Below are 8,326 nucleotides of genomic sequence, written 5' to 3' on the forward strand. Positions count from 1 at the left end.
TTATGATGACATTCTTAATCTATAAGGGTTCCACTGTCTGTGCTGAGTATATATATATCAACCCAGCTCCTGTGTAAATCTCAGATAGGTTTTACATGCTTCGTCTGTTGAAAGAGCAGGTAGGGGCTCTACTTATTGCACTTCAGTACTCGTGATATATATAGTCTACTTGCCACTCACCCTACTACTATCTCAGCCCACACAAGACGTGTTTGAACATGGAAAGTTGAGGTCACATTATCTTCATGTAACCTGTTTCATGAAGAATGCCAAGTTAGTAAATGTAATAGAAAAATAAATTTAGAGTGCTGGAGCACATGTACAGGAAAGGTTTAGAGGGATATGGGCCAAATGTGGGCAAATGGGGTGACCTTGGATGGGGCATCTAATCCCACCATGACTCACTACTTCATCCCCACCTATCCCCATCAGTTTCCCAGATTCTACAGCTCGCCTACACGCAAGGCCCAATTAACCTACTTTGGAATGCGGGGGAAAATTGGAGCAGGTTGGTTTCCCGAAGGAAACCCACACAGTCACAGGGAAAACATGCAAACTCCATATGGACAGAGCCTGTCGTCAGGGCTTAACAGCTGTTCTTGAGGAAGCAGCTTTACTAGTTGTACCACTGTGCTGCCATTATTACCATCATCAGTGAAGTCCAGGGAAAATGAGTTGAAATAGATACTGTTGACTGTTTGCTGAACAAATAGATTCTGTTTTCTGCAGGTCCGACTTGTTGCAAACTCATTCATTGATACGATGATGTCATTACACATTCTGTGCTTTTAATTCATTAAGGTGGAACAGGTGGAGGATGATGGCTGACCTTAGTGGAGCGTCACAACGGCTGGGAAGGCGGATGAAGGCTGCAGCAGAAAAGGGTCTCCGGTCGTCTTGACTCCATGCCACTGGATCCTGACCTTGATCTGTAATGGACCGTGTGGTGGCTGTCTGCGCACCAGTCTCCCCACGTTAAACAAAGTCATGCACTGGTGTCCTTCAACCCTGGAGACCCAAGGTCAGCCATGGCTGAAAGGGGTCTAAGAAAATGTAATTAACAAGCTTTGTACATCATATAGAGTCATAGTATCATCACATGCAAGGCTAATCCTGACAATGCGAGTAGTGAACCATCCTGAACGGTTAACTTCCGCACATGCATGCCAGCATCATGCAACCGTTTTTATGTAAGTTAAGGTGATGTACTATGTTCGAAGTTAGTTAGTAAATTACTGTTTAATTACTTACTCCATTATTGTTATTGATACATAAACATTAGCAGCGAACACAAATGTAGGGTCTTGCTGACCCAATTCAGAGGGTGTGTAAGATGCTGCCTTAAAACAAAGATAGACACAGAAAGCTGGAGTAACTCAGTGGGACATGCCGCATCTCTGGAGAGAAAGAATGGTCTGCAGTCTGAAGACCCGAAACGTCACCCATTACTCCTCTCCAGAGATGCTGCCTGTACCGCTGAGTTACTCCAGCTTTCTGTGTCTATCTCCAATTCAGAGGGTATTGGGTTGATCATATTGCTATAGGACTTGAGTCAGGACTATAACAACGTGGAAAAGTGTGCTCAATTTCCTCCCCTAAAGGACTTCAGAACTTAATTGTGCTTTAATGCAAAGCTTCAATTCCATGTCTTTTCAAATAATTTTAAAAAATGGTTTTGGGGCAGCATGGCGGTGCAGTGGTAGAGTTGCTGCCTTACAGCACCAGAGATCTGGGTATGATCATGACTATGGGTGCTGTTTGTACAGAGTTTGGAATGTTCTCCCTGTGACCGTGTGGGTTTTCTTCTGGTGATACGGTTTCCTCCCACACTCCAAAGAACGTACAGGTTCGTAGGTGTTACACGATAATTTTGCCCGAACAGTCCGTGACCTATAGCACTGTGTCCATAGCGCTATAAGCCACACTCAGCAAAATCAATAACCCCACTCTCACCATCGACGGCACCACTGTCTCCCCATCTCCCCAGGCCCGCAACCTTGGCGTGATCTTTGATTCCACCCTCTCCCTTGAGCCTCACATCCGCCATGTCATTAAAATCTCCTTCTTGCACCTCCGCAACATCGCCAAACTCTGACCCTCTCTCACACCTCCCGCTGCTGAAAGACTTATCCATGCCTTCATCTTCTCCAGACTGGACTACTACAACTCACTTCTCCTTGGCATCAGCACCTACATCAACCGACTCCAACTGGTCCAGAACGCAGCCGCCCGACTCATCACCCACACCAAATCCTGGCATCACATCACTCCAGTCCTCAAACAACTTCACTTGCTTCCCATCTCCCACCGAATCACCTACAAAATCCTGACATCCTCACCTACAACATGCCCTCCTGACAATGCTGCACCCCCCCCCCCCCCCCCCCCCCCCCCGCATATGCTCACTGACCTCCTCTCCCCCTACCAATCCTCACGGTCCCTCAGATCCACATCAGCCGGTCTCCTCTCCATCCACAAGTCCAACTTCCGCAGTTTTGGGGACAGAGCCTTCTCCAGGGCAGCTCCCAGGCTCTGGAACTCCCTCCCCCAACTGATCCGCAATTCTGTGTCCCTCACCATCTTCCAGTCCCGCCTCAAGACACATCTCTTCACCTCTGCCTATCCTTAGCCCCACGTCCCCCTCCCTTTTCATCTGTGCATTAATTGCCTCATATTGTGTTTTGTATTGAATTCTGTCTTTACTTTGTGTACTAGTCATGTCTCTACTATTTATTTAATTTCCCTTACATGTTTTTCCTCTACCTGCTAAATTTTTGTAAGGTGGCCTTGAGATTCTTGAAAGGCGCCCATAAATAAAAATTTAATATTATTATTATTATTATTATTATTATTATTATTATTATTATTATTATTATTATTATGTTTAAAGCCCAAAGCGCTGTGGCCGGTAGCACTATATTTAGAACCCATAGCGCTGTAGCCCACAGCTCTATGTTTAAATTCCCACGCCGACAGCGCTCTATTTAAACCATTGCACGCAAAACCTGCAGCACCAATAAATCTGATGAGTTCTGAGTGGTGGCTGAGTCGCGATCAACGCTGTGGACAGAGGCGGTGAGAGAGAGAGGTGTGCTGCTGTAAAACGGATGCCACGCATGCCAAGACAAGTATTGTTTTTGTTCTCTCTTGCCAATAAAACTGATTTGTAACTAAACAGACGTGTGAGTCTTTTTCGGTTCTACTGGTCATATCCTTGAACCTGTTCCCTTGTAACAATTGGGGTAGTCAGTAGTATCTGACGAATAAAATAGAAATGCTTGGTAAAAAGGAATAGCAACTGAGGTGGCGCTGGTGCAGGCTAAGCACCCCGGCGCAAGCTGCTGCCCTCATTGCAGGGGAACCCGCAGCAGGCCGTGATCCAGGTGGGACAACGAACCTTGAATCTTCAAGTTCCTCTAATGCTTTTAACGGGTCACGGGGAAGACGTTTGTCGGTGTAAATTTCACTCGAATGGATCAACACTGGCATCTGAAGGATTTGATCGACTCGTATTGTTTTGGAATGTATATGACGACTGGGATAATTATGCTGCATTGAAAGGTCACAGTGGAGCAGTGATGGAATTGCATTATAACACAGATGGCAGCATACTTTTTCCAGCATCAACAGACAAAACTGTAGCAGTGTGGGACAGTCAAACGGGTGAAAGAATCAAGAGACTTAAAGGTCACACATCCTTTGCGAATTCATGTTATCCGGCCCGACGGGGACCACAGGAATCGATGATGAAACAGTGAAGCAATGGGACATTCAGAAGGCGGCTGCAATCTATACGTTTCAAAACACATACTAAATACTGGCAGCAACGTTTAATGACACAAGCGATCAGATTATCTCTGGTGGTATTGATGACGGCATTAAGGTTTGGGAGCTCTGACAAACCAAGTTAATTTGTAGCAGGCGTGGTCATACAGACTCAGTGACTGATCTGACCATGAGTGGGGTAAAAGAGAACATCACAAACCTCGTTGACCACATCCAATAAGCCGTAGAGAAGATTTGAAAGGACAGAGAACTGTAGCACAACTACAAACCTTCAGAAGAGTGGTGGCCTTCAGTGGTGCACTAGGGACTGACCATTGGGCCAATCTTGTTGGCAGTTATATTACTACGTTGTATGTGTGGGTTGGCATCATGACCGCGTGGACTTTATTACAGCATGCGGTCCGGATGTAACAAGGTAACGCCTGCGGGCCGGATGTAACGGTAACCAGACTGTTCAAGGGATGGAATGTTATACAAGAATTTTGCCCGAACAGTCTATGACCCATAGTGCTGTGACCATAGCACCATGTTTAAAGCCCATAGCGCTGCAGCCGGCAGCGTTATTTTTAAAACCCATAGTGCTTCAGCCAACAGCTCTTTGTTTAAATGCCCAAGTGCCAAGCCCTATATCGCTATGATTTTTGGCCATCTTACTCACAGTCTTCCTCCGGTGAGGCAGCCCCAAGGACTTTACCGATCAATGCAAAAAAAAAAGCTATGAATGTTTAAAAAATCTTGAGATCAGCTGATTGGTCCTCTCACCTGTCAATCACCATGATGAAGGTAACGCACCTTCTTGGGGGGGGGGGGGGGGGGGGGGGGGGGGGGGGGGGGGGGGGGGGGGGGGGGGGGGGGGGGGGACTATAAAACCCCGGATGCCTGGACGTGGGTGGTTTTGAAGATCTGAAGGTTTGTAGTTGCCCTGTGCTTGAAACTGCAATGGAAATGGAAATGAAATGAAAATGCAATGAGTTGTTTGGCCTGCCCTGTGCTTGAAGCAGCAATGGAAATGGAAATGGAATGAAAATGCAATGAGCTGTTTGGCCTGCCTTGTGCTTGAAACTGCAATGGAAATGGAAATAAATGAAAGTCCAATGAGCTTGCCCAGTGCTTGAAACTGCAATGGAAATGGAAATGAAATGAAAATGCTATGTGCTGTTTGGCCTGCCCAGTGTTTGAAATTGCAATGGAAATGGAAAAATAATGAAATGAAAATGAAATGAGTTGTTTTGCCTGCCCTGTGCTTGAAACTGCAATGGAAATGGAAATAAAAATGAAAATTAAATTAGTTGTTTGGCCTGCCCTGTGCTTGAAATTGAAATGGAAATGGACATGGAAATAAAAATGAAATGTGTTCTTGGCCTGCCCTGTGCTTGAAATGGAAAGGGAAATGGAAATGAAATGAGTTGTTTGGCCTGCCCTGTGCTTGAAATTGAAATGGAAATGAAATGAAATGAGTTGTTTGGCCTGCCTGAAAGCACAAATTTCAGCCCACAATGCCCTATTAGCTGAGAAACCAGACCCTTTTGACCAAAATGCCCATATTAGCCCAGGAGGAGCATTCTGGCCCGTGCCAGGCCAGGAAAAGTCCAGAAAAAGTGCCTTTCCCTGAGATTTCACACAGATCTTTTTATTAAAGAGCCCCTTCGGGCCATTAGGCCTGTAATAGCCCAGGAGGAGTCCCTTCGGACCATCGAAGTATTCCCCTCGCAAGTATTAAACCCCACCCGAATATTGCTCTCCCTCCCTTCCTTAGCTCCCTGTTTGATCCAGGCCAGTATAGACTTTTCTCCTTCATTGCTGCGATCTGCAGAAAAAGATGAAAAATGTCTTAAATTGATTCTCCACCCTCTCCCCATTCTCTCTCACAGTCTCTCACCTGTTTTGGGCAGAATTTCTGGCAGTTTCTGAGCTGCCAGCCCACCAGGACTGAGTGACTGAGCTGCAGCCCACCAGGCCTGAGTGACTGAGCTGCCAGCCCACCAGGGCCTGAGTCACTGAGCAGCCAGCCCACCAGGCCTGTGTCACTGATCCATTTGGCCCACAATGTCCACACTATCCCTCTGGAAACCAGTCCCTTCAGTCCAGAACACCCATACTAGTGCTCCAGAAAGCTCTCCCCCCCCCTCCCCCACTGGCGGAGAGGTGGAATATTGCACCTCAATGGGTCCCACTTAATCCAGTACCTTTTAAAAATCTCTGAGCATTAAAGTTTTCCAAATACTTTTTTAATTAATTCACAGCTTCTGCAACTGGCTGGGAGTGCTGCATGCTTCGGTGATGTTTCCAGATGTACCATCACTGCTCAAGGTTGCAGACATGGTCCTCCACACCAGGCCAAGACTCTGGAACAGGGTTTAGTGTAGTTTAGAGATACAGCATGGGAACAGACCTTTCAGCCCACTGAGTCTACGCTGACCAGCGACCGTCTGTGCACTAGTTCTATGCTATCCCAGTTTCACATCCTATACACGAGTGGCAACTTACAGTAGCCAATTAACAAACCTGCACATCTTTGGAATGTGGGAGGAAAATGAAACACCCAGAAGAATACCCATATAGTCACAGGAAAAGGTGCAAACTCTGTACAGCCAATACCCATAGCAGGATTGAATCTGGGGCTTTGCCTAGTCTAGCAAGGTGAAGGAAGCCAGTTTTAAAAGGCAACACTTAACAGAGAACACAGAAGAGTACAGTGCAGGAACAGGCCCTTCAGCCCACAATATCCATGCAACATGATGCTGTTAAACTAATCTCCTCTGCCTGCACATGATCCATATCTTTCCATTCTCTACTTATGCATGTGCCCATCTAAAAGCCTCTTCTATGTCACTATTGTACCTGCCTCCACCACCACCTCTGGCAATGCATTCTAGGCATCCATTCTCTGTCTAATAAACCTGCCCCACACATCCCTTTAAACTTGCCACCCACCCTTGACATTTTGCCCCACTTACCTTATAATTATGTGGTCTAGTCCTTAAAAGTTCCACCCAGGGATAAAGGTTCTGATTGTCTACCCTATCGATGCCTCCCATAATTTTAGATACTTCTATCAGGTCTCCCCTTTAACCTCTGGCGTTCCAGACTAAACGACCCTTAATGATGACCAAAGGCCCTTTCTGCTGCTTCTAAAGCCCTCTGACAATTGGAAGTGTTTAAAAACATTTAATTTACATTTAATACATTAAATTCCATTTGTATTCAGTTGTGCATCTCTTCATAACCTGCAGTATATTTGTCCATTTGCCAGATTGCAAGCCGTTCCCAAGTAAGGAACAGGTCCAATTTTTACAGGCGTCCTTGTCACTTTGTCCATGTGTTGAAACATCACTCATTTTGGTAAACATACCTCCAAGGTATTGTAATGTATGGCATCAAACACACACCAGGCTGATAAAAACAAACAATTATTAAAAACGGAGGAGAAGAAAATAATTCTATCTTTTGTAGGAATGAACATGGGAGCTCATTCATATATATGGGGTGCCCATAAGTTGGCCATTTGTAACCTGCACACAGCCTGTATTTTTAAATAATCACATCTTCTAACATAACACCCATTGCTCTTTCCTGGAGATGTTTGATCAACATTCACTCTGTGCATCTAACACAATGGGCCCAGGAAACCTGCAGTATTGCTTACTTTGGGCACATCTCTAAAAAAAATGAGATTCAACGCACAGAGGCACAGTAAAGCCCCTGCCTCACTTAGGAGACCTAAACAGCAACCTCGGGTGACCTTGCCCGCCACCCAAAAAAAAAATCATGGTGGAGGTGACATAGAAACATAGCAACATAGAAACTAGGTGCAGGAGTAGGCCATTCGGCCCTTCTAGCCTGCACCGCCATTCAATATGATCACGGCTGATCATCCAACTCAGTATCCTGTACCTGCCTTCTCTCCATACCCCATGATCCCTTTAGCCACAAGGGCCACATCTAACTCCCTCTTAAATATAGCCAATGAACTGGCCTCAACTACTTTCTGTGGCAGAGAATTCCAGAGATTCACCACTCTCTGTGTGAACATTTTTTTCCTCATCTCGGTCCTAAAAGATTTCCCCCTTATCCTTAAACTGTGACCCCTTGTTCTGGACTTCCCCAATATCGGGAACAATCTTCCTGCATCTAGCCTGTCCAACCCCTTAAGAATTTTGTAAGTTTCCATAAGATCCCCCCTCAATCTTCTAAATTCTAGCGAGTACAAGCCGAGTCTATCCAGTCTTTCTTCATATGAAAGTCCTGCCATCTCAGGAATCACTGGTGAACCTTCTTTGTACTCCCTCTATGCACGAATGTCTTTCCTCAGATTTGGAGACCAAAACTGTACGCAATACTCCAGGTATGGTCTCACCAAGACCCTGTACAACTGCAGTAGAACCTCCCTGCTCTTATACTCAAAACCTTTTGCGTATGAATGCTAAATTCTTTCTTCAAACCTGCAGCCTACAAGGTGTACCATGACACCCAGGTCTCGTCATAATCGTCCATCATTCTAATGCAGTATTGCTGGGGCACTCTAAAAAAAAATTCAACC

At 45.6% G+C, this 8,326-nt stretch overlaps 1 pseudogene; it reads left to right on the forward strand.

The window, feature by feature from the left end:
• The first annotated feature begins 3,072 nt into the window (after positions 1–3,072).
• Positions 3,073–4,280, forward strand: LOC129696029 (U5 small nuclear ribonucleoprotein 40 kDa protein-like; annotated as a pseudogene).
• Positions 4,281–8,326: the final 4,046 nt, after the last annotated feature.

The sequence above is a fragment of the Leucoraja erinacea genome, chromosome 4 (assembly GCF_028641065.1).
Source record: "Leucoraja erinacea ecotype New England chromosome 4, Leri_hhj_1, whole genome shotgun sequence".
NCBI classification, from domain to species: Eukaryota; Metazoa; Chordata; class Chondrichthyes; order Rajiformes; family Rajidae; genus Leucoraja; species Leucoraja erinaceus.